This window comes from Loxodonta africana, chromosome 8 (assembly GCF_030014295.1).
Source record: "Loxodonta africana isolate mLoxAfr1 chromosome 8, mLoxAfr1.hap2, whole genome shotgun sequence".
Classification (NCBI taxonomy): Eukaryota; Metazoa; Chordata; class Mammalia; order Proboscidea; family Elephantidae; genus Loxodonta; species Loxodonta africana.
The window spans coordinates 20,498,582-20,523,906 of NC_087349.1; the positions used below are offsets into that span (position 1 = coordinate 20,498,582).

The 25,325-nt window shown below is 39.8% G+C and overlaps 1 protein-coding gene and 1 long non-coding RNA gene across 3 annotated transcripts in view; both read right to left on the minus strand.

Annotated features, from left to right (window-relative positions):
• The window catches only part of AHCYL2 (adenosylhomocysteinase like 2), a 158,626-nt gene that overhangs the window by 89,810 nt on the left and 43,491 nt on the right, over positions 1–25,325 (minus strand). The window lies entirely within an intron of this gene.
• LOC135232222 (uncharacterized) overlaps positions 448–25,325 on the minus strand; it is a 58,160-nt gene continuing 33,282 nt past the window's right edge. The window contains exon 2 of the long non-coding RNA XR_010322606.1: positions 448–24,621. This is a non-coding gene — a long non-coding RNA (uncharacterized LOC135232222). The remainder of the gene's footprint in view (positions 24,622–25,325) is intronic.

Below are 25,325 nucleotides of genomic sequence, written 5' to 3' on the forward strand. Positions count from 1 at the left end.
GTTCAGAACAGTGGTAAAGAGATACAGCTGCTAACCAAAAGGTCGAATCCATCAGCCACTTCTTGGAAACGCTATGGGGCAGTTCTACTCTGTCCTATAGGGTTGCAGCGAGTCAGAATCGACTCAACAGCAATGCGTTTGGTTTGGTTTGGTTTCTTATTGTTTCTTTATACAAATATAAGTAATACATATATTTATTCTGAGTCTCTTTCTTACACAGACTAAGAATAAATACATGTATTACTTATATTCGTATAAAGAAACAATAAGAAACAAGGACTAGGCCATAAGAAAAATATTTCTGGATATTTACATGCAAGTTATACCCGGTGAGAGACTTAAGAAGCTTATGGCTATTATAATGGCATTTTTATTTAACTTTTGCTGTTCCCTAACTTAATGAAGAACCGGACTAGCTGGATGAGAATGTTTCAGGCTTTGAACCAGTTAGTTCCAGTTCCAACCCCTGCTGAAAATTTGCTTTTTTTTTTTTTTTTGGCTTTAACAAACAGACTGGTAGCGTAGTGGTTAAGAGCGATGGCTGCTAACCAAAAGGTCAGTAGTTCGAATCCACCAGGCACTTCCTGGAAACTCTATGGAGCAGTTCTACTCTGTCCTCTAGTGTCCCTATGAGTCAGAATTGACTCGACAGTAACAGGTTTAACAAATTTATTTTCTTACATTTTATGGGGTTAGGTGTCTGAATTTTGTATTATTATTATCTTAAACACCTTAATGATTCCAAGTACTTATCTACTTTCTGTGCCGTATGTTTTGGGCTTCAGCTGTCAATATCCCTATGGTTGAGATTGGGAATGCCTGTGGTCACTGACCGGATGCATGTACGTCTTTGCATAGTGCCTCCAGTGCAAATTTCATTAACACCCTCCACTGCTGTTAAATGCTAATCCAAGTGTAACTCTTTGATACCAAAAATCATAAACCCCATGCCACATCCTACAACCACTCATTTTCCTAGGTTTTCCAGTTGCCATCAAATTGATTCAGACTCAGCAACTCCATGTGTGTCACAGCAGAACTGAGCTCCGTAGAGCTTTCATTGGCTGGTTTTTCAGATGTAGATCACCAGGCCTTTCTTCACTGGCAACTCTTGGACTCTAACCTCCAACCTTTCGGCAGCTAAGCACACTAATCGTCTGCACCACCCAGGGACTCTGAAAGATAGCTGGAAACCTATTAATTCCATCCCTAAATAGTGGCAGTTTCAAATATGCAAACAAATAGAGAAAAAGTTGTTAGTCAATTACAGCTCTTGGCTGCTGGGAAGCATGACTAAGGACCAACACAAATAGCTACAGGCAACTTATTCTAACGTGTACAGTTAAAGAGACAGAGTGAGAACCAAGACCAGAATATAAATATATTACTGTCTTCCCTCAATTTCTACCCCTCCTTTTGGCTCTCCCTAGTTAACCTTCACCACCCTTTCCCTTAGTTTAGGGAGAGAGGCTATAGAGAGCAGCTGGCTTAGATAGTTAGCTTTTCTTTTTTTTCTTATTTACATGGCAACAGGAATGCACAAAAAGTCAGGCACAAAAGAGAAGCTATTTGTTTATGATTGGTTCAACTTCTTTTCAGCCAGGTAAAAAGACCTTAAACTAACAAAAAAAAAAGAACTGGGAAAAAAAGAGAGGAGGAGGAAGATTTTCTAGTGAAAAGCTAAAAGAGAAGAGCCTGGGGGAATTGCTCACTGTGTAAATTTCTAGGTTCTGTGCTTCTGGGTTCTGAATCCTGTTACTAGTAGCCATGTTCCCAGATCTAGGGAACAAATTGAATAATGGTTATAATGTTATTTTTTTAAAGATCTTTCATGTGTTTACATCTTTAGATCTCAGAATAACATTGCTCTTTCAGCCTTCTAATTTTTATTAACTAATGCCAAGAGGAAATTACAGGCAAAATCAAGAGTGGCCACACCCATTTCAGAAATATGTCTCCGTCCAGAAACAGAGGGGAAGAGGGAAGATGTTTTTAATCCACTCCACCCCTCTACTATGAAATGAATCTCTTAGAGCAAAAAAAAAAAAAAAAACTTTAATTACAAAAGTCATTCAAATTCACTATAGAAAACAATGACAAAAGAGACAAAAGTCAACCATAATCCCAACATTCAACTATTACCATTGCTGACATTTCAGAATATACCCTTCTGATAATTTTTATATGCAAAAAATGAGATGTTATAATCTTCTTTATGTAATGTATTATGACATATTTTAATATCTATTGGTGGTGGTGGTGGTGATGGGTGTTGTTGAGTTGATTTTCGACTCATAGTAACCCCATGTAACAGAGCAGAACAGCCCCATGGGGTTTTCTAGGCTGTAATCTTTAAAATCATTAAATGCAAAATAACTGGGAACAAGTATTTTGAAGTCAGATAAATAAAACTTCAATTTCCACCACAGGAAACTTGGAGAAGAGCTTATAATCGCCAAAATAAAATAACAAGAGGAAATAATAAAGACCAGAGCAGAAATCAACAAAATAGGAAGTAAAACAACTGCTCGGTCTTACACCCATCCCCACGATCAGCCGCAGACGGGACCACTGTGATCCACAGGGTTTCCACTGGCTAGTTCTGTGGATGGAGATCACCAGATCTCTCTAGGAGTCTGTGATCCACAGGGTTTCCACCGGCTAGTTCTGTGGATGGAGACCACCAGATCTCTCTAGGAGTCTGTGATCCACAGGGTTTCCACTGGCTAGTTCTGTGGATGGAGATCACCAGATGTCTCTAGGAGTCTGTGATCCACAGGGTTTCCACTGGCTAATTCTGTGGATGGAGACCACCAGATCTCTCTAGGAGTCTGTGATCCACAGGGTTTCCACTGGCTAGTTCTGTGGATGGAGACCACCAGATCTCTCTAGGAGTCTGTGATCCACAGGGTTTCCACTGGCTAGTTCTGTGGATGGAGACCACCAGATCCCTCTAGGAGTCTGTGATCCACAGGGTTTCCACTGGCTAGTTCTGTGGATGGAGACCACCAGGTCTCTCTAGGAGTCTGTGATCCACAGGGTTTCCACTGGCTAATTCTGTGGATGGAGATCACCAGATCTCTCTAGGAGTCTGTGATTCACAGGGTTTCCACTGGCTAATTCTGTGGATGGAGATCACCAGATCCTTCTAGGAGTCTGTGATCCACAGGGTTTCCACTGGCTAATTCTGTGGATGGAGACCACCAGATCTCTCTAGGAGTCTGTGATTCACAGGGTTTCCACTGGCTAGTTCTGTGGATGGAGATCACCAGATGTCTCTAGGAGTCTGTGATCCACAGGGTTTCCACTGGCTAATTCTGTGGATGGAGACCACCAGATCTCTCTAGGAGTCTGTGATCCACAGGGTTTCCACTGGCTAGTTCTGTGGATGGAGACCACCAGATCTCTCTAGGAGTCTGTGATCCACAGGGTTTCCACTGGCTAGTTCTGTGGATGGAGACCACCAGATCCCTCTAGGAGTCTGTGATCCACAGGGTTTCCACTGGCTAGTTCTGTGGATGGAGACCACCAGGTCTCTCTAGGAGTCTGTGATCCACAGGGTTTCCACTGGCTAATTCTGTGGATGGAGATCACCAGATCTCTCTAGGAGTCTGTGATTCACAGGGTTTCCACTGGCTAATTCTGTGGATGGAGATCACCAGATCCTTCTAGGAGTCTGTGATCCACAGGGTTTCCACTGGCTAATTCTGTGGATGGAGACCACCAGATCTCTCTAGGAGTCTGTGATTCACAGGGTTTCCACTGGCTAGTTCTGTGGATGGAGATCACCAGATGTCTCTAGGAGTCTGTGATCCACAGGGTTTCCACTGGCTAATTCTGTGGATGGAGACCACCAGATCTCTCTAGGAGTCTGTGATCCACAGGGTTTCCACTGGCTAGTTCTGTGGATGGAGACCACCAGATCTCTCTAGGAGTCTGTGATCCACAGGGTTTCCACTGGCTAGTTCTGTGGATGGAGACCACCAGATCCCTCTAGGAGTCTGTGATCCACAGGGTTTCCACTGGCTAGTTCTGTGGATGGAGACCACCAGGTCTCTCTAGGAGTCTGTGATCCACAGGGTTTCCACTGGCTAATTCTGTGGATGGAGATCACCAGGTCTCTCTAGGAGTCTGTGATTCACAGGGTTTCCACTGGCTAATTCTGTGGATGGAGATCACCAGATCCTTCTAGGAGTCTGTGATCCACAGGGTTTCCACTGGCTAATTCTGTGGATGGAGATCACCAGATCTCTCTAGGAGTCTGTGATTCACAGGGTTTCCACTGGCTAATTCTGTGGATGGAGATCACCAGATCTCTCTAGGAGTCTGTGATTCAGAGGGTTTCCACTGGCTAATTCTGTGGATGGAGATCACCAGATCCTTCTAGGAGTCTGTGATCCACAGGGTTTCCACTGGCTAATTCTGTGGATGGAGATCACCAGATCTTTCTAGGAGTCTGTGATCCACAGGGTTTCCACTGGCTAATTCTGTGGATGGAGATCACCAGATCTCTCTAGGAGTCTGTGATCCACAGGGTTTCCACTGGCTAATTCTGCGGATGGAGACCACCAGATCTCTCTCGGAGTCTGTCTTGGTCTGGAAGCTCCACTGAACCTTGTTCTGCATTGTTGTAGAGTAATGACATGCACTCTGTTAAGAGATTTACTGAAAGCAAAGACAACTTGAGCTGAGGAGACACCAAATCTCACAAAATGAAAGCCAGCGCTACAAGGAGGTGAAGCTGCAGAAACATATTTACAGGGTGAAAATGAAGAACTTAAGGTACATTATTTTGATTGGAAGTTACAAACTTAGATCAGCACAAAGTGGGATTACTTGAAGCCAGTGCTTGAAAGGGATTGGTTTAAAGCACTCGTGTCTTTCTTAAATTGTTACAGCGTGATGACTGCAAGAGTATGTGACAAAAAGGGGGTTACAGGGTAGTTACAATATATTTGCAGGACATTCTTTCCTTGGAAACAGCTTGCTTAAGCGAAACCTTTCCCATGGGAGATTTAGATAAAGATTTGGCACAAAGGTCTTCTCGAAGAGACGTTTTTTCTGTATCTTTAGCTTAGAAAAACATATCCTTCGCTGCAGGATTAAGTCTGTACAAGCGTTAACCATTGCTAAGGTAAAAAGCAGAAGTTAAAAAAAAATGCAGTCGAGTCCAAACGTGAACCAGCCTTTTCAGATACACCAGGCACCTCTGTTTTGAAAGCCCTTACACAGCAGCATAGCAACACATAACCCATCATTGACAGACCAGTGGTGTCTGAGCACGAGGTAGGCTGGCCAGTTTCCTGCAAGGAAGGTGAGAATTCTACCACTGAACCATGTGCACAGCAGCTTTATCTGTAACAGCCTCAAGCTGGAGACTACCCAAATGTCAATCAACAGTGAACTGATAAATTGTGATATATTCATAAAATAGAGTATTACTCAGCTATAAGAAAGAATGGACTATCAATACAGGCTACAACCTGGATGAATCTCAAAATAATGATGATGACTAAAAGAAGCCAGACTAGAAAAGAGTACCTATTATATAATCTCATTTGTTTAAAATTCTAGAAAATACAAACTAAGCTATTGTGACAGAAGGCAGATCGATGATTGCCCATAAGTGTCTGCCTTCCCACATTTCTCTAATACAGTATGTTACCAAACTGTGGGGTCTCTGTCAACTCGAGATGTGAAAAATGGTACCTCAGAGTAGCTTTTATTTGCATTTTCCTTATCAACAGTGAGACTGAGTTTCTTTTCACAAGTTTAAGAGACATTTGTATTTCATTTCTCCACAACTATCTGTTCATATCCTTTGCCCATTATTCTACTGGATTACTGGTCTTTTGCTCATTGATTTTTGAGCTGTTTATAGGGAAATTAGCCCTTCGTGACTTGAGTTGCAAATATAGTTTGTCATGTCTTTTGACTTTGTTCATAGTAGTTTTTGCGATATCCTCCCAAGATAATTTTTTCTTTTTAATTTTATGTAGTCAAATTTATCAGTCTATTCTTTCACGGCTTCTAGAGTTGTTTTTTTTTTTTTTTTTGTCATGTGATATAAATTTTTTTTTAATTCTCCCACAGTTTCTTCTTTACTTTCATGGTTCCATTTCTTATATTTAAATATTTGATTCATCTAGAATTCAGTCTGGTATAAAATGTAAGGTATGGATACACCTTTATTTTCCAAATGGCTACCTAAGTATACCATTTATTAAATAATCCATTCTCTCCTGCCATTACCATCACCACTGATTTTAAATGCTACCTTTATCTTATATATCTTTTAGGTGTATTTCTAGACTTTTTTTTTTTATTATTGTGCTTTAAACTATTTTACGTTTATAAATCAGGTCAGTCTCTCATACAAAAATTTACATACACCTTGCTATACACTCCTAATTGCTTTCCCTCTGATGAGATAGCACAGTACTTCCCTCCCCCTCTCTCCTCGTGTACATTTGGGTAGCTTCTGGACACCTCTGCCTTCTCATCTCCCCTCCCGACAGGAGATGCCAACATAGTCTCATGTGTTGACTTGATCCAAGAAGCTTGTTTTTCACCAGTCTCATTTTCTATTTTTTATTCCAGTCCAATCCCTGTCTGAAGAGTTGGCTTTGGGAATGGTTCCTGTCCTGGTGTAACAGGAGGTCTGGGGTCCATGGGCTCCAGGGTTTCTCCAGTCCCAGTCTGACCGTTAAGTCTGGTCTTTTTACGATAATTTGGGGTCTGCATCCCACTGCTCTCATGCTCCCTCAGGGTTTCTCTGTTGAGTTCCCTGTCAGGGCAGTCACCGGTTGTGGCTGGTTACCACCCAGCTCTTCTGGTCTCAGGCTGATGTAGTCTCCGGTTTATGTGGTCCTTTTTGTCTCTTAGGCTCATAATTATTTTGTGCCTTTGGTGTTCTTCATTCTTCCTTGTTCCAAGTGGGTTGAGACCCATTGATGCATCTTAGATGGCCGCTTCTTAGCGTTTAAGACCACAGACACCACTCTCCAAAGTGGGATGCAGAATGTTTTCTTAATAGATTTTATTATGCCAACTGACTTAGATGTCCCCTGAAACCATGGTCCTCAAACCCCCGCCCCTGCTATGCTGGCCTTTGAAGTGTTCAGTTTTTTAAGAAAACTTATTTGTTTTTGGTTTAGTCCGTTTGTGTTGAAACTCGCCTTTATGGTGTATCATCTTTCCCTTCACCTAAAATGAAACTTATCTACTATCTAATTAGTGAATACCTCTCTCTCTCCCTCTCGCCCTCCCCCCACCCCCGTAACCATCAAAGAGTATTTTCTTCTCTGCTTAAAGTGTTTCTCCAGTTCTTATAATAGTGGTCTTATACAATATTTGTCCTTTTGCAATTGACTGATTTTACTCAGCATGTCTTCCGGATTTCTCCACGTTATGAAATGTTTCATGGATTCAACATTGTTCTTTATCAATGCATAGTATTCCCTTGTGTGAATTTACCATAGTTTATTTATCCATTTATCCATTGATGGGCACCTTGGTTGCTTCCAACTATTTGCTATTGTAAACACTGCTGCCATGAACGTGGGTGTGCATATATCTGTTCATGTAAAGGTTCTTATTTCTCTAGGATATATTCCATGGAGTGGGACTGCTGGATCATATGGTAGTTCTATTTCTAGTTTTTTAAGGAAGCGCCAAATCGATTTCCAAAGTGGCTGTACCATTTTACATTCCCACCAGGAGTGTACAGGTGTTCCAATCTCTCCACAACCCCTCCAACATTTGTTATTTTGTGCTTTTTGGATTAATGCCAGCCTTGTTGGAGTGAGATGGAATCTCACTGTAGTTTTGATCTGCATTTCTCTAATGGCTAATGATCAAGAGCATTTCCTCATGTATCTGTTAGCCGCCTGAATGTCTTCTTTAGTGAAGTGCCTGTTCATATCCTTTGCCCATTTTTTAATTGGGTTATTTGTCTTTTTGTGGTTGAGTTTTAGCAGAATCATGTAGATTTTAGAGATCAGGTGCTGGTCGGAGAGGTCATAGCTGAAAACTTCTTCCCAGTCTGTAGGTATAAACTTTCTATTTTTAAGAATATAATTTTGAACAGCCTATTTCAAACTTTTTATCAAAAGTTTGTTTGATAGAGTTCATATTTATGCAAGATTATTTGAATGCCCTTCAGTCCATTTATTCCTCTGAGGACTCAAAAGTCCTAATCTTAGCTCCAACAATATAGACCATCAGCTACATGACTCTTACACACAAACTTGGTCTCCACATAATTATCTTCAATGAGTTGTATATTAATGTTAAATCCTTAGTCTTTCTCAAAACACACTGTATCAAGGAACCATAAGGAAACAAGCATATTTGCTCAGAAATATTGTAGACAATGAAATCATTATCACTCAGTACTTTCAATGTGAACCCTCAAGAAATCTCTTAGAATTTAATGCCATAATCCTTTTGTAGGAAATAGTAGTAAATTCTTCTTCTCTTGAAATCTAAATTATGTAGCCTCTGGAAGCTTAAGCTTAAGGGCAAATTTGAGGCAAAACAATGAGCCTTCTGGTTTATTTCATACCATCTTGAGTTTCTACTTTTATTTACATTTTTCCTTAAAACTTTGTGAATCCCGTTAAGAAATGAATAAATGAACTTCCTGGAAAGCATAATGGCCATGAAAATGCAGCACCTAGAGCTCCTTCAAGAGTACCTGCTGTATGGAGCATAGCTGACTGACAGTCTCTAGCTGCCACCCCTAAAAATGCTGAAAGCAGCCTTCACTGGCACTCCTGGCCAGTGACTGAACGGGCAGGGTTAATAGCGCCTACCCATTCCTGCCTGATACAGGATTCCACTAACAGGCAACCATTGCTTGGGGACCCCACGTCTGCCTGGTGGAGATTTTCACACCCAACCTGATCTGTATGGCTCCATCACAGGTTTTCTAGACAAGCAGTTGGAAACCATGGAGCCAAGACATGAGGGAAGAGATAGAAGTTTTTCTCTCAGTATACTCTGAGCTCCTTTGGCATTTCACCAGAAAACTCAAGTATATTTGCCTCAGGAAACAGAACTACTTCTAAGTGAGTCATCTTATTTTGTGTGGTGGCCTGAGGCTCTTCCTCCCCAAACCTTCCTTGGTTCTTCCTTCCTTGCATCACATTTTGGTATCTCTCCCTGACTTACTCCTGGCTCCCTCCTCCTTTGTTTACAGGAGCTTCTCCCAATAAATCTTGGACCTCTAAGCCTGTTTTGACGCCTGTCACTCAGAGGATCCAAACTGACCCCTAGGGGGCCATAAAATAATTTAGTTGATTGAGGAAAGACTCAAATACCTGTTTAAATGGGACCTGACTCCACATTCTTCACACCCAACCTGATCTTTATGGCTCTATCACAGCTTCTATAGACAAGCAATTGGAAACCATGGAGCCAAGACATGAGAGAAGAGATAAAAATCTTTATCTCAGTATACTCTGAGCTCCTTTGGCACTTCACTTAAAAACTCAAGTACATTTGCCTCAGGAAACAGAACTACTTCTAAGTGAATCATCTTATTTCTCCTTGCCCTGTCTTGAACTGAGACATAACTCTGGCAAGCAATGAAGGCAATGGTTTCACTCTTTGGCATTTAAAATGTCCTGAAGAACAAATATGTTATCAGCCCAAGACTTCTTCATCCCCATCACCAAATAAAAATCTCTACCCAAGGATGCATGCTACGCCATCCTGTGACGGGCAACATTCAAAGGATGTGACAGGGTTTTATTTATTTATTTATTTTTACATTTGGCCTATTCCTACCATCACTCTGTCCCAAAAGGATAGTCTTATGAAATTTGCCAAAGTTCCTAAATTACTGAAACAAATTAAAAATGCCCAAGGCCTACAACAACTAGTAGCTTTACTTTAGAATCTCACGAACGATGTTGCCTTGTTGCAGATAGTGTTTAGTGTGTTGTGCATGACTAATAAATACTAAACCAATCCTCCACAACCTGCCTTTGAAGATAAAAACTCTTTATTCATGAGACCAAAATATTCTTCAACAACTTCTCAAGGGAAAGAGCTTCTTAAATCTTACAGCTTGGACTTACATCTTCACACTAGGAAAAGTCCTGAGGGTGAAGGCAGTACCATTACCCAGAAGCCCCATCGGGACATTCCTTTTAAAGAGAAGCACTAATTCATGCCTGCCCTTAGTTTCACCTGCTTACAAAGTCCCCTAGTTCAGGCTAAGTAACTCCTCTCTTGCTGTAATGTTAACACTCTTCAGGCATTTGGGAGCATCGTCTCCCCTGGATCTTGTAGTTGCCAGAATTCACTCAGCCCTGCATGCTTAAACTCTTCAACTGGTCTTCGTAAGTCATCTATTTATCCCTTTCAGCACCGCAGTTGCTCTCAGAGCTCACCACCTTCTGTTTCTATCATGCTGACACTGCACTAAATGCAATACTCCCAGTGGGTTCTTGCCAGCTCCCTGCACTGTGGCACAATTCTCCTTTGTTAGCTGCCCAGAATAGCACTGGCCTTCCTTTGACTAAGGATCACATTGCAAGTCCACACCAAGTTTGCTATTGCCATTACTGTCAAGCCTCACTTGCCCTTTGGGGTTTATCTCCCCGCCTATCTTTTCTATCTCCTCTTTGGCCTCTAAAACAAGGGTAGAATTGTGCCCTAATGCTAATTCCCCAGATAAATGAATATTGTTCATATTTTGGCCTGATATTACCAATAGAAATTGCTTATTGATAATTTTCATAGTGGATAGTTTTTTTCCTCTATTGGATTCTTACCAAAGATCTTGTTAAACCTTCACTCAAACCCATCTCCTCCTTCCAAACCCACTGCCGTTGAGTCAATTCCAAATCATTCTCTTCCTTCCAGTAACTGTATTACCCACTTACAGATAAACTTACACATTTTACCTACCTAGTAAAAAAAAAAAAAAAAAAAATAGGTTGTATACTCTCCATAGTTCCTTTAGTTCAGTAAACTTTTACTAAGCACCCACTAAATGCAGGTGTCATAGATATAAATGAATACAGTTACGCGTCACTCAATGCTTACCACACATTCTGTGAAACACGACATTATATGATTTGGATGTTGTACGAACACCTGGGTACTTGGGATGCAAGGCTCCCTGGCACAGGGGCCTGGGAGCTATTGTGTGGTGTGTGGCCAAGGGAGCTCCTGCTGTGGACACCTCAGGTGGGTGCTCAGCTGGATCCTGACCAGCACTGGGGATGCAGTCCCAAGAAGGTCACAGTGGGGAGGATCTGGGCATGGGTCTGGGCAACAGGGGAGCAGTCTCGGCAACCTGGCAGGGCCATGCAATGCCTGCTGACCTTGGATGCTCGGGAGTAGGATTGGGCTCCCACTCCTCCCAGAGGCTGAGATGACTGTTCTCACAGCGAGCGAAGTGGGCTCGCTGCTGAGTCAGGCTGTGGGCATCCCCTGGAGGGCACACACCAGATCACGGACATCAATGCAGTCGGACGCTGCCCGAACGGATATTATGCAGTATATGGCTGTGTATGGCTTTTGCCCTCAAGCAGCTCAAGGGTCTTGTTTGAAAGACATGTAAACATATATTTACAATACAGTGTGATAATACAATAATGGAGGTTTATACAAACTCTCATTCATTCATTTCACAAGTATTTATTGAGCATATGCTATGTACTAGGCACTCTTCAAGGGGCTTGGGTCACAGCAATGAAGAAAAATCTGTGTCGTTGTGGAGTTTAAATTCTAGGAGGCAGACAGATGATAAATAATGAATATAATAATAATATGTTAGAAGGTGGTGCTATGGAAAAAGAGAAAGTACTGCAGGGTAAAGGGACTAGGGAGTGCAAAGTTCGAAAAGGAAATGAAAAATTCAAAATAGCATGTGTAGATACTCTTTTTTTTTTTTAAGAATCCAGATAAGGGAAGAAGAAGACAAGAATTAGAGAATTATGGATTTTTTTTTTTTATATATAAAGATAGGATGGAAGGAGTTAATAACAGAGTGAGAGAAATTGAAGATCAAGGATATAAAAGATGGTGCTAAGTCATAGTTAAGTGCTATGGCTGCTAGCCAAAGGGTTTGGCAGTTCGAATCCGCCAGGTGCTCCTTGGAAACTCTGTGGGGCAGTTCTACTCTGTCCTATAGGGTCACTATGAGTCAGAATCGACTCGACAGCACTGGGCTTGGTTTTTTGGTTTTAAGTCACTGAGGAGATGGACGAGATGGTACCAAGTACCACCTATTTAGACAGATGTCACAACTATCTAAAATGGGAAGAGCTAAACCTCTTCCTTTCGGACAGGAAGGAAAAAGGTAAGGATAAGGAACAGAGACATGTAAGGAGGAAGTTGAAGGAGTTCACAAGTGAAGGCCTCAACATTTTTGGTGGCCCAGATCAGATGATGACAATGAGGCAGAGGTTAAAAGGGATTTGAGGACAGTAGCAGAGAACTGTTATAGCTTCTGAAGGGAATGACAAAGGTAAATAACCAAGATAAAATGATTGATAATAGATAATGAGAACCAAAATGAGATTGAAAACCATGATTCTTGAAAGCAGCAATTCCATAACTTCACAGCACTCAGTTGCACAGGCACAGGCAGAAACAGAGAAGGTGGAGCATGGAATTTATTCAGGAATTTGGAGACTGATAGAGGACAAGAGCCAAGGGTATGTAACTTTGTATGTAACTAATTGAAATGATTAACCATTTGTAACCATCAATATTTAATGTTTTAAGATAGTTATCTCCCAAAATGTGCCAAACTAACTGATCTATATCACCCTGCCCATGTCATGTGGCCCAGGTGCCCCAGTGCCAACACCACATGCCCCTCACCACAGCAAATTATTCTTAACTTATAACAACACCTCCTTTTTGGGAAACATTTTAGAATAATTCCATTATGTGAATCTTTCTGGTTTTTAAATTCACATGAAGAATCTTCTGTATGTATAAATATATGTTAAAACAGCCTTACAAATATTCTCCTGTTTGGATTTAAATGATCTAAACTGTGTAAACACAATAAAACCAGAAGAGATCAGAGCTCACACATGTGGGTAAAGAATCATCTTCTATATATAGAAAGTTGTGCACTTCTTCCCATGTGGTTGGTGGTGATGGTGAATAGGTGCAACACCCTCTGCACAAGCTCATAAGAGCATGGAAGACTCCTAAAAGTTGAGAAATTCTCTTCTAGATTTTCTCCTCTAAGGGACATGAGAACTTATTGACAGATTCTTCTTTAATATTTCTGAATATAAAGTTGTTAGTTTTTGTTAGGTGCCATCAAGTAGGTTCCAACTCATAGTGATCCTGTAAGACAGAGTAGAGCTGCCCCGTAGGGTTTCCAAGGAGTGGCTGGTGGATTTGAACTGCTGACCTTTTGGTTAGCAGCTGAGCTCCTAACCACTAGGAGTTAGCAAACTATGACCCACAGACCAAATTCGGCATGCTATTTTTGCGTAGCCCACGAACTAAATGGTTTCTACATTTTTAAATGGTTGAAAATTTTTTTTTTTAAATGGAATAACATATCATAAACCTCCCCCCTACCCCAGTGCCGTCGAGTCGATTCCAACCATAGCGACCCTACAGGACAGAGTAGAACTGCCCCATAGAATTTCCAAGAAGCGCCTGGTGGATTCAAACTGCCAACTTTGGTTAGCAGCCGTAGCACTTAATCACTATGCCACCAGGGTTTCCAACATGTCATAGCACTTGGAAAATGTATGAAATTCAAATTTCAGTTTCCATAAATAAAGCTTTATTGAAACACAGCCAACCCCACTAATTTACATATTGTCTCTGACTGCTTTCATAGTGTAACAGCAGAGTTGAGTATTATGCCATGGAGGCTGTATGGCCTGAAATGCCAAAAATATTTACTACCTGACCCTTTACAGGAAAAGTTTGCTAATGCCTGACAAAAAGCGTCTAAGTCTTCTTTTATTGTATAATTCAGTGATGACAATAAAAATTATTTCCAAATGGGCACAAGAACTTGAACCAACTGCAATTTTGAAAATGGATGATCTCTGTCAATTTGAATTAGCAAAGCTTAAATAGTTTAATAATTAGACTTGGTCAGTACCAACATTTTCTTGTACATGTGCACACACAGGAGCTCATCCTTCTGGTTTAGTTTTTGTAACCCTTTATTTGCCTCACTTCTCCTCAATTATCGCCCCAGCAATCTTTAGTAATATCTCCAAAAGCTCCACTAGAAGTTTTAGGAAAAGCCATATAAGGGTTCATTCCTGCAACACTACTTTTCATAGCTGTCATACTTCCATGTTTCAGAGGAAAAAATTGTCCTCATGAAATGTCAAGTGTATTGTAGCCAGTAGAGGGAGACAGTTTCTAACCAAACCAGAGCAGCAAAATTTGATCACACATTGTAGTGGAAATTTAAACCATCTGCACATCCTCACTTTGACATTTAGTTAACTAGATAGGACAAAGGGATTTTTTTCCTAGTTGAACAATAAAGGCAGACTACCTTGTATTTCCTAAATTGTATTTCAGTAGGGGATCAGAAATAGAAGGGCTGGCTGGTGAACACACCATTCCCTGAACCTATTTAATCAGTTAAAATAAACTAAGGTTTTTCTTCTCTTGCCAAAAGAACAGAAATATTCTTCCAATCATTTTCTCTCAATGACATTCATATCTTTCCTTTCAAATCAAACCTCAGGCCTTCTTCTCTACTATCCTCTAGTTATTTGATTATATGAACTGGAAAATGACCATATTCAGCAGGTAATGATTTTAATAACAGCTCCAAATCACCTTATCAAACATCCCTTCTCGGTTGGCTACAAAGAAATACATGGGTGAATGCAGATGAGAGCCAACACGCACCAAAGGGATAATCACAGGGGTGCCAATCAGAGATGTCACATACATGAGAAGGAATGCAGCAAGGAGAAGTATTTCTGCTTCTTTCTCACTATGAACCCTAGAAGGATGAATGGCTTGTCTCTGTGCCCTGTAACATTCCCAGTTTAACTGGAATAACAGAGAAAGAAGCTTATGCTTGGTCCTTGCATCTTAACACTGGAAATACCCCACCTATGTTATGAACTATCTTTTGTTTTTATTGAGAGATGATAATAAAAACAAATGATTATTTTTTCAGTGTCTAAACAGCTCCTGAGATAAACTGTGGAACATGTAAGAGCGCAGGTGTGAGATTCACTCGTAACAGCAAAAATCAAGTCCACAGTAACATTCTGACAACTGACCTTTGGAAAAACCTGTGAGCCTCCTCAAGGGAACCTAACATTGTATCCAGCTGGTTCCAAATCAGGTGAAATGCACTCATGTAGGATGCTCTCTGGATAGACATGTTACAGTGTCTTTAATACATTCAGATGTAAAGGTGCTTATTCAGAGTGCTATCAGACAGAGTTGCAATAAAATCTAATTCTATGTTAAAAACATTATATATATAATATACATACATACTTTCCTTCTCAAAGATTTTTCTCATTTATAAAGAAGAAAAATTGTTTCTTTTAGATACTGCAAATGGTAGACAGGAACAGGATCCTGGTTCTAAACCTCTGGGCCACTAGTCCATGGAGAGAATCAAAAAACCAAAACTGTTGTCGTCAAGTCGACAACGACTTATGACGACCCTACAGAACAGAAGAACTGCCCCATAGGGTTTCCAAGGCTGTAAATCTTAACGGAAGGAGACTGCCACATCTTTCTCCACTGACCTTTCAGTTGGCAGCCGAGCACATTAACCACTGCACCACCAGGGCCAGTCCTTGGACACAAGGCAATTTCCAGCAGTATTCAGGAAGAAGGAGGCTGTTTCTATTAGGCCTCAGGCAAAAGCATTCTAAATGTACTGTCTCAACTGCTGACAAGTCTGTTACCCTATCCTGCAAGCACTCAGTGCCCTGGAGCTACTCACTAGGCCTTCAAAGCTCCCTGCAGGAGCTTCTCTTTGTGGCCCACACTTTCTTCACCACTTCTAATTTCGCAACTCAGTTAGGTGTTAAGGTGAAAGCTTGTTTCAAAGTAAAGCACACTAAGAGTAAGGGACGCATGGCGCAGACCATCTGCACCACCTAGGTACCTATAAGAACTTTAAGCAACCATTACGTGAGCAATCCCAGGCGATTTTCCCCAAACAAATCTCATCTAAACACATTTCCAAAAGTCTCTAACAAGTTTCTTTAAGTAACCAATACCTTGCTTGGGTGTCGGAGAGGGGAACCAAGTAGACTAAGAAACAAATTTCAGGGTTCTGAAATCACTGATTTACCTAAAATCAATTTTGCAAATGAAAGCAACAGTATGAATGTAAAAAAGAATTAGAGAAACTGACTGTAATTCTCATTTCATCCTGACTTTGGCCAAGTTATTTAAACCAGTGACCTTCACACTACATACATATACACAAACCTGCAGGAGAGCCAGGAAGTGTTTGGAGAATAAAGGACTGAGCAAGATCTTCCTAATTAGAAACAGTCTGAGTTCCATCAGGGCATGCAGTAATCCTCCAGGGAGGCCTGTAGCTACTGAAACACATTGCAACTTGTTTCTTTGGCCATTCACTGCCTTCATCTTAGGTTAATGATTAGACATAATTAGGTAACAGTTTTTATTAAACATTCACACCCTTGCTTATTGCACACTTATACATGTTGAGTGTTGTGGTTTAACTGTATCTATATAATGGAATAAAGTACTGAGTCAGCTCCTTAACAAAGATCTAGAGAAATATCAAATCATGCCAGATGGGGGACTTGGTTCTATAGGCCATACGATGGTCCTCTACTGCATGTTCAGTTGTCAGAATCTAGGCTTCTCTTCAAGATGGGGTGTGACTGTTGAGGGATGTTTCCTGAGTGTCCCCTTCTCAACCTAGGGACAAAGACTTATGCATATGTAACATTTTAAAAGCTGCTACTCTGCAGTACACATCCCTCATAAAACCTTAATTACAGGAAATATAGTTCAATCCTTTCAACCAGAGTACTCTAGCTTAACAGAGCAAGTCTGGCTACTTCGGCTTCAACTCCCCAGAGAAAGGCGAGAAGCTCTGCTCTATTATCAGACCATCTTGCCTAATCAAATTCCGTTTCAGAAGAAGAGGTCAAGGAGAATAACTGCTGTGCCGTTTTCAATTCTTCCTTCCAAGAAATGACTGTAATTGACAGATGCTATTTCTTTGAGTTCCAATGGCCAACTGCCAAGATCAACTTAACTGTTCCCTTGGTTAAAAGAATGATACCAATCCACCAAGCCATATGACCCTCCATAATCATAATACATAATATCTTACATTTGTAAGGTTTTATAATTTTCAACGCTTATACACACACACACACACATTCTCAAAACGCCCCATTGGTAAGGTAGGATAGATATTATCCTCATTTTACAGACTGGGAAACTGCAACAAAAGTGATATATGACTCGTCCAAGGCACATGTTAATGGTGGCTCTAGAACTGAAGCTTATGTTATCTCATAGTCCTGTGATTCTTCTATACATTACCTGCCTCTGCAATCATCTTACTATGTCTACTAACCCCATTATCTACCCCACCTTACTGAAATAGTTACTAACAGAAGGCAATCTGTTCAGATCAACAGCTGTAACAGTACTGTTGATATAAATTAGTGTGGTGTAGTAAAAAGAGTGATATCTGGGGACCGAGACAGACTCAAATCACAGTCCTGTCACTTAAGGTGTGTGACTTCGGGTAAACTGATAACTAGCTTCACTTTCTTTTTTTGTAAACTTGGTATACCATCTACCTCACATAATTCTAAGAACTAAATAAGTTAACACATGTTAAGTGCCTGATACACAAAGGCATTCAAGTGTTAAATCCCTGCCTGGGAACAGTCTTAAGCAGACCACCAGCCTCCACAGAGAGTCCAACCCATCTGATGTAAGCAACCCCTAAAAATTAAGAAATGAGAATTACAGAGCTCAGAGTACTAACACTTTCCTGGCAGTTCTCTTAGTCATGTGGGGTTTTTTGGCTGTCAGTCTAAAGAATAGCTTTTAGAACAGTCAAATCAATTAAGAAAAAATAGGAAATAGCAAATATGTCCAAATAAACAGCATTTATCATGAGTACACAAAGTAATTGTTCTACCAATTAAACATGTATCTGAATGCCAACCAGAATACAACATTTGATCTCCCAATAAAGAGCTGAATTAATGTTACTTTTCCTACAAAACAACTGTTTAAGGATCCATACAAAGAGAAATAATATGAATGTTAATCTAAACAATCCCTCTCCATTACTATCAAACAAGCCAAACCGGAACAGAGCACTGTTCACAATCAACAAATGAACAATAACTCTGGCTGTGAAGTAAGTTCCTAAAAGTGAATTAACATAGGAGTTTAGAACAAATCATAGCTGAGTCTCACTCTCAATATGATATATAAATTCATACTAAATCACCTCTTTCCTGGGATTCTACTGTATTTGAATAGATACTTAAGAGATAATTGCTGTAAATATTTGAATGATTTCAATGTGTTAGGTCTCTAGCCTATAAGAACTTACATTTATTGTTACTATATTTTTTTTAATTGTGCTTTAAGTGAAAGTTAATAATTCAAGTCAGTTTCTCATACAAAAACTTATAAACACATTGTTATGTGACCCTAGTTGCTCTCCCCACAGGTGACAGCACACTCCTCCTCTCCACCCTGTATTTCCTGTGCCCATTCAACCAGCTCCGGACCCCCGTGCCTTCTCATCTAGCCTCCAGACAGGAGCTGCCCACACAGTCTCATGTGTCTACTTGAGCTAAGAAGCACACTCCTCACCAGTATCATTTTATATCTTACAGTTCAGTCTAATCTTTGTCTGAAGAGTTGGCTTTGGAAATGGTTTTAGTTCTGGGCTAACAGAGTCCAGGGGCCATGACCTCTGGGGTCCCTCCAGTCTCAGTCAGACCATTAAGTATGATCTTTTTACTAGAATTTGAGGTCTGCATCCCACTTTTTTCCTGTTCCATCAGGGATTCTCTGTTGTGAAAATGACTACTCTTCCCTGCCAGGGTAGTCATTGGTGATAGCCAGGCACCATCTAGTTTTTCCTGTCTCAGGCTGTTGGAGTCTCTGGTTTATGTGGCCCTTGCTGTCTCTTGGGCTCCTATTTTCCTTGTGTCTTTGGTATTCTTCATTCTATTCTGCTACAGGTGGGTTGAGACCAATTGATGCATCTTAGATGGCCACTTGCTAGCTTTTAAGACACCACTCACCAAAGTAGGATGCAGAACGTTTTCTTAATATACTTTGTTATGCCAATTGACCTAGATGTCCCCCTAAACCACGGTCCCCAGACCCCTGTCCCTGCTACTCAGTCCCTCGAAGTGTTTGGTTATATTCAGGGAACTTCTTAGCTTTTGGTTTAGTCCAGTTGTGCTGACTTTCCCCTGTATTGTGTTGTCTTTCCCTTCATCTAAAACAACCGCTGTCTACTATTGAATTAGTGAATACCCCCTCCCTCCTTCCCCACCCTCATAACCATCAAAGAATGTTTTCTTCTGTGTTTAAAGCTTTTCTTGGGTTCTTATAATAGTGGTCTCATACTATATTTGTCCTTTTGCTGACTAATTTCAGCATAATGCCTTCCAGATTCCTCCATGTTATATTTTGCAGATTCATTGTTGTTCTTTATCATTGCATAGTATTCCATTGTGTGAATATACCATAACTCGTTTATCCATTCAACTGTTTTTGGGCACCTTCGCTGTTTCCATCCTTTTGCTACTGTAAACAGTGCTGCAGTGAACACGGGTGTGCATATACTTATTAGTGTGAGGGCGCTTATTTCTCTAGGATATATTCCAAGGAATGGGATTGCTGGATTGTACGGTAGTTCTACTTCTAGCTTTTTAAGGAAGCACCAAATCCACTTTCAGAGTGGTTGTACCATTTTACATTCCCACCAGCAATGTATAAGTGTCCAGTCTTTCTACAGCCTCTCAAACATTTATCATCTTGTGTTTTTTTGGATTAATGCCAGCCTTGTTGGGGTGAGATGGTATCTCACCGTAGTTTGGATTTGCATTTCTCTAATGGCTAATGATAGTTAGCATCTCCTCATGTATCTGTTAGCCGCCTGTATGTCTTCTTTGGTGAAGTGTCTGTTCATAGCCTTTGCCCATTTTTTAATTGGGCTATTTGTCTTTTTGCTGTCGAGGTTTTGTAGTATCTTGTAGATTTTAGAGATCAGATGCTGATTGGGTTTGTTGTAGCCAAAGATTCTTTCCTAGTCTGTAGGCTGTCTTTTTACTCTTTTGGTGAAGTCTTTGGATGTTTTTCTGCTTGAAAAAAAATTCTTTTTTGTTGTTGGGGGGAGAGAGGCTCCCTCAGATTAGTTTTATTCTGTGGTTATAATCAATCCATAGCTTGTACTAGAAAGTTTTCAAGGCCATATCTAGACTTTGATGTTAATTGACGGAGTACACATATATAATAACTGCATTTAACTTTGTGTTTTATGACTATTTTTTACCTCCTAGTCTCAAGAATGGAGCCCTGGTGGTACAGTGGTTACACGTTTGGCTGCTGACCAAAAGGTTAGCAGCTTGAATCTACCAGCTGCTCCTTGGAAACCCTGTGGGGCACTTCTACTTTGTCCTATAGGGTTGCTATGAGTCAGAATTGACTTGATAGCAATGGGTATGGGTTTAGTCTCGAGAATTCGGCAAAACAGTCCTTATTTTAATATGTCCAGCATTGTCATTTCTTGGTTTCCTGTTTTAAAAATTCCCTTTCCTCAACCATTATAACTGAGTTTCCCAATATTAAAGTTTAAAAGGTAGAGAGAATGCTACTAGGTATCTTTGCTATACCAATTTGAAGGGAAGTGGTTGAGTAATATGCTTTAAGGGTACAGTTTTTCAATCAAGAGGTCAAACTATAAAACCGTGTCCCAGATAATCTATTCCTAGTAATACCTAAACAAACCAAAAACAAATCTGTTGCTGTCGAGTTGATTCCGACTCATAGCAACCCTACAGGACAGAGCAGAACTGCCCCATCGAGTTTTCAAGGAGCGCCTGGTGGATTTGAACTGCCAATCTTTTGGTTAGCAGCTATAGCACTTAACCACAACACCACCAGGGTTTCTAATAATACCTTTTTAATGAATAAATGAAATTAGACTCTAAGTTTTCTCTATTATAGTTACTTTCATTCTTATATTACGTTCCACTCTACTGGGTGAGAGAGAAGGGGTGACACGAAGCCAGTTAGTAAGGAATTTTGCATAATCAGCAGGCTTTATTATATATGCTACAGCCATTGCTGTGACAACTACACATTAGTACAGTGCTTGGGTTATTTTCTCTTTATGGATGCACACATTCATAATAGAGGAAGAAGCAAGGATAGATAAAGCAACTGTGACTACTGCCTCTTCAGGGCTCATGTGTGAGAATAGTGTGAGCCTGTTAGTAACCACACAAAAGAAGTTATAATTGCATAAGGGGAGAGTGATGGCAAGCAAATTATGTTAAGTACTATTCCTGTTAAAAAAGTTCACAGTTCGCAAATTCTATAAACTTATTTTTTTACAATAAGACAAAGGATAACTTATTCTTTAATAATTCATATTTGTTTGCTTGAATATTACCTGTGAAATTATGACCTAGGAAAAAAATTAAGATTGACTTTAGAATCAAGTTCCATTAAAAAAAGAAACTTGCTTAGTCATATTTACTTGTCTTTATAAAATGCCCATTTTTGTCATATTAAATGAATAATTTTATTACTCATATGATTGTAAAATCCTTTTATGAACACCACTGCAAAATCCTTTTATGCAAAAAGATTCTGTGGTAGTTACTGAAGGCAAGTACACAGCACAGGTTCTGAACAAAGAATTCATGATTGGATTCCTGGCTTTCACTATCATCTTGTGACCTTTGGCAAGTTACTTTAATCTCTGTGTCTCAGCAACTTCATAATAAAATTAGGATGATGATACTATTCATATGTCCCTTATAGGGTTGTGGTAAGGATAGATGATATATGCTGTTGTTGTTAGGTGCTGTCGAGTCAGTTTTGACTCACAGTGACCCTATGTACAACAGAAGAAAACACTGCCTGGTCCTGAGTCATCCTCATAATCACTCCTGTATTTGACCATTGTTGCAGCCACTGTGTCAATTCATCTCACTGAGGGTCTTCCTCTTTTTCCCCGACCTTTCACTCTACCAAGCATGATATCCTTCTCCAGGGACTAGTTCCTCCTGATAACATGTCCAAAGTACATGAGACCAAGTCTCCCCATCCTCACTTCTACGAATAACTCTGGCTGTACTTCTTCCAAGACAGATTTGTTCATTCTTCTGGCAGTCGAACGTATATTCAGTATTCTTCACCAACATTATAAATCAAAGGCATTCCCTCTCCTTCGGTCTTCCTTATTCATTGTCCAGCCCTCACATGCATATGAGGCAACTGAAAATATCATGGATTGGTTACGGCACACCTTAGTCCTCAAGGTGACATATTTGCTTTTTAATACTTTAAAGAGATCTTTTGCAGCAAATTTGCCCAATGCAATATGTCATTTGGTTTCTTTACTGCTGCTTTCATGGACGTTGATTGTAGATTCAAGTAAAATGAAATCCTCGACAACTTCAATATTTTTTCCATTTATCATGATGTTGCTTATTGGTCCAGTTGTGAGGATTTTTGTTTCCTTTATGTGGAGGTGTAATCCATACTGAAAGCTATAGTCTTTGATCTTCATCAGTAAGTGCTTCAAGTCTTCTTCAATTTCAGCACTCATTCTGTATGCTGAGCAAATAATCCAAGAAGCTGGACTGTATGAAGAAGAACGTGGCATTAGGATTGGAAGAAGACTCACGAACAACCTGCAATAAGCAGATGACGCAACCCTGTTTGCTGAAAGCAAAGATGATATATAGATATATGTAATCCATGTAAAAGCGCTTGGAACAGTGCCTAGCATACTATGGGTATTAAAGCTAGTTTTGCTTTATTTCCCTTAGTAATTTTGGGGAGTTTTGTAAAGTAAGTGGACAAACTCACAGGTAGCATAAGTGTCATGAATATGAACGTTCTTTGTCATTTATATCAAGGGAGAAATGAACCTGAGGGGAAAAAGAGATACCTTTAAAGGTATCGACTTGACGGCACTGGGTTTCTGGGTTTAAAGGCTATTTACCCTATAACATAAGAAGTAAAAGCAAGGATGATGATTTATTCCTTTGTCCAATGAAAAAAGATCAACTGGAAACAATAGGATACACAACTCCATGCCTGTTAACAAATAGCAACTAAATAACGTTCACCTTTTTGGAAAATATCTTTTTATTTCCTCAATGAGATGGATTGACACAGTGGATGCAACAATGGGCTCAAGCATAACGATTGTGAGCATGGCGCAGGACTGGGCAATGTTTCGTTCTGTAGTACACAGGGTCGCTACGAGTTGGAAAGGACTCAACGGCACCTAACAACAGACTCTAATGGCTATTAAAGCCATCTGCTTGTGGTATAACTGTTATAGCAACACTAGATAGCTAAGACAGTCTTAAGAGATAAATCAGCCAACTGTACCATATGAACTTTAACTGCATCCCAATTCAAACACTGGAAAAATATGCATAAATGAATGGTACAATACAGGAAATGTGAACACTCACTGGCTTCTCTATGCTATTAAAGAATAACTGCTAAGTTTTTGGTGTGATAATGAAACTGTGGTTATTTATTTAAAGTTCTTATCTTTTAGAGACATACACTGAAATATTTACAGAAGAAACTGTAAAATATCTGGAATCTGCATCCTAGTAATCCAAAGGAGTAGGTGCCGTGTGATAGGGATATACGCAAAATAACTGGACATGAATTAACAACTGCTGAAGTTGGTTGATGTTTGACATTCTCTATAACAAAAAACTTAATAAGGATCAAAACTACAAAAGAGAGGGAGAGAAAGACACAATAAGTACTATTTGCAATTATTAGAAAGTTTAAGGGTTAGATTAAATGACCTGGCAGGTGGTTTTCAAATCTGAAAGCCTAAAATTCTATTACTAGATTATCTTTAAAGATCAATTTTATCTCTAAAATTCTCTGGTTCTTCTTCCCCAGAGATGTGACTCAAATTTTCCTCTCTCACTAGTTAGCAATGTCCTACAAAAACACTGAACAACTACTTTTAAAAACACATGACTGGGACTAACTCCCAGTTCAATGTTTGGAGGTTTCAGCTACACCGCCCACTTCAATTCTGGAGTCTTAATTACTAGGTTTAATACCATATTGATCAAACACACAGAAAAACTGGCTTTAAGTCTCATATTTTCCACACACAGAGTTTTGAAACAGTGGTTCTCAAAACGCGGCCCAGAAACCCCTGGAGGTCTCTGAGACCCTTCTGGGAAGTCCTTGAGGTCAAAAGTATTTTCATGATAACAGTAAGACATTATTTGCCTTTTTTCTTCTTATTATCTGATGTGTATACAGTGAAGGTTCCCAGAGGCTGCATGATGTGTGACAAAGCACCATACTGAATGCCAAAGCAGGTATGAGAATCTAGCTGTCTTCTATTAAGCCAGACATCAAAGAGATCTATAAAAATAGAAAACAATTCTTCTCACTAAATTTTTTCGTTTTGAAAAACATAAAAATTTTTTATAAAAATGTTATTTATGTTAACACATAAAGGGTTTATTATTTTCAAATGAATTAGTACGCAACTATCTTTTCAGTTTCTCCATTTTAAATAAATATTAAAACATAAAGGATTTATTTTTATTATTTCAAATAAATGAATAAAATCTTTAAATTCTCAGTTTTAATTTCTCATACAGTAAATATTAATGATACAACCCACTAGACAAAAGGTCTTTGAGATCCTCAATTTTTAAGAGTGTAAAGGGATTCCAAGATCAAAAAGTTTGAGAAGCCCTGCTGTAAGACACATATAACTCTAATTATGCTTTTTCACTGTACCACCTCACATTACCATCATATTTTATACTGCAAAACCTCAGTTCTTTCATTTTCACACTAAAAAGAACACTGCAATCTAAAAGGGTTGTTGTTAGGAGCTGTGGGGGTGGATTCCAATTCACTGCAACTCCCTGTGATAGTAGAGCTGCCCCGTAGGTTTTTCTTGGCTGTAATCTTTATGGAAGCAGATCACTGGATCTTTCCCCTGCGGAGCTGTTGGGTGGGTTCGAACCATCAACCTTTCTGTTAGCAGCTGAGCCTTAACCGTTGCACCACTAGGCCCCTTTGTCTAAAACAAGTTGGTTTGATATACCTCAACT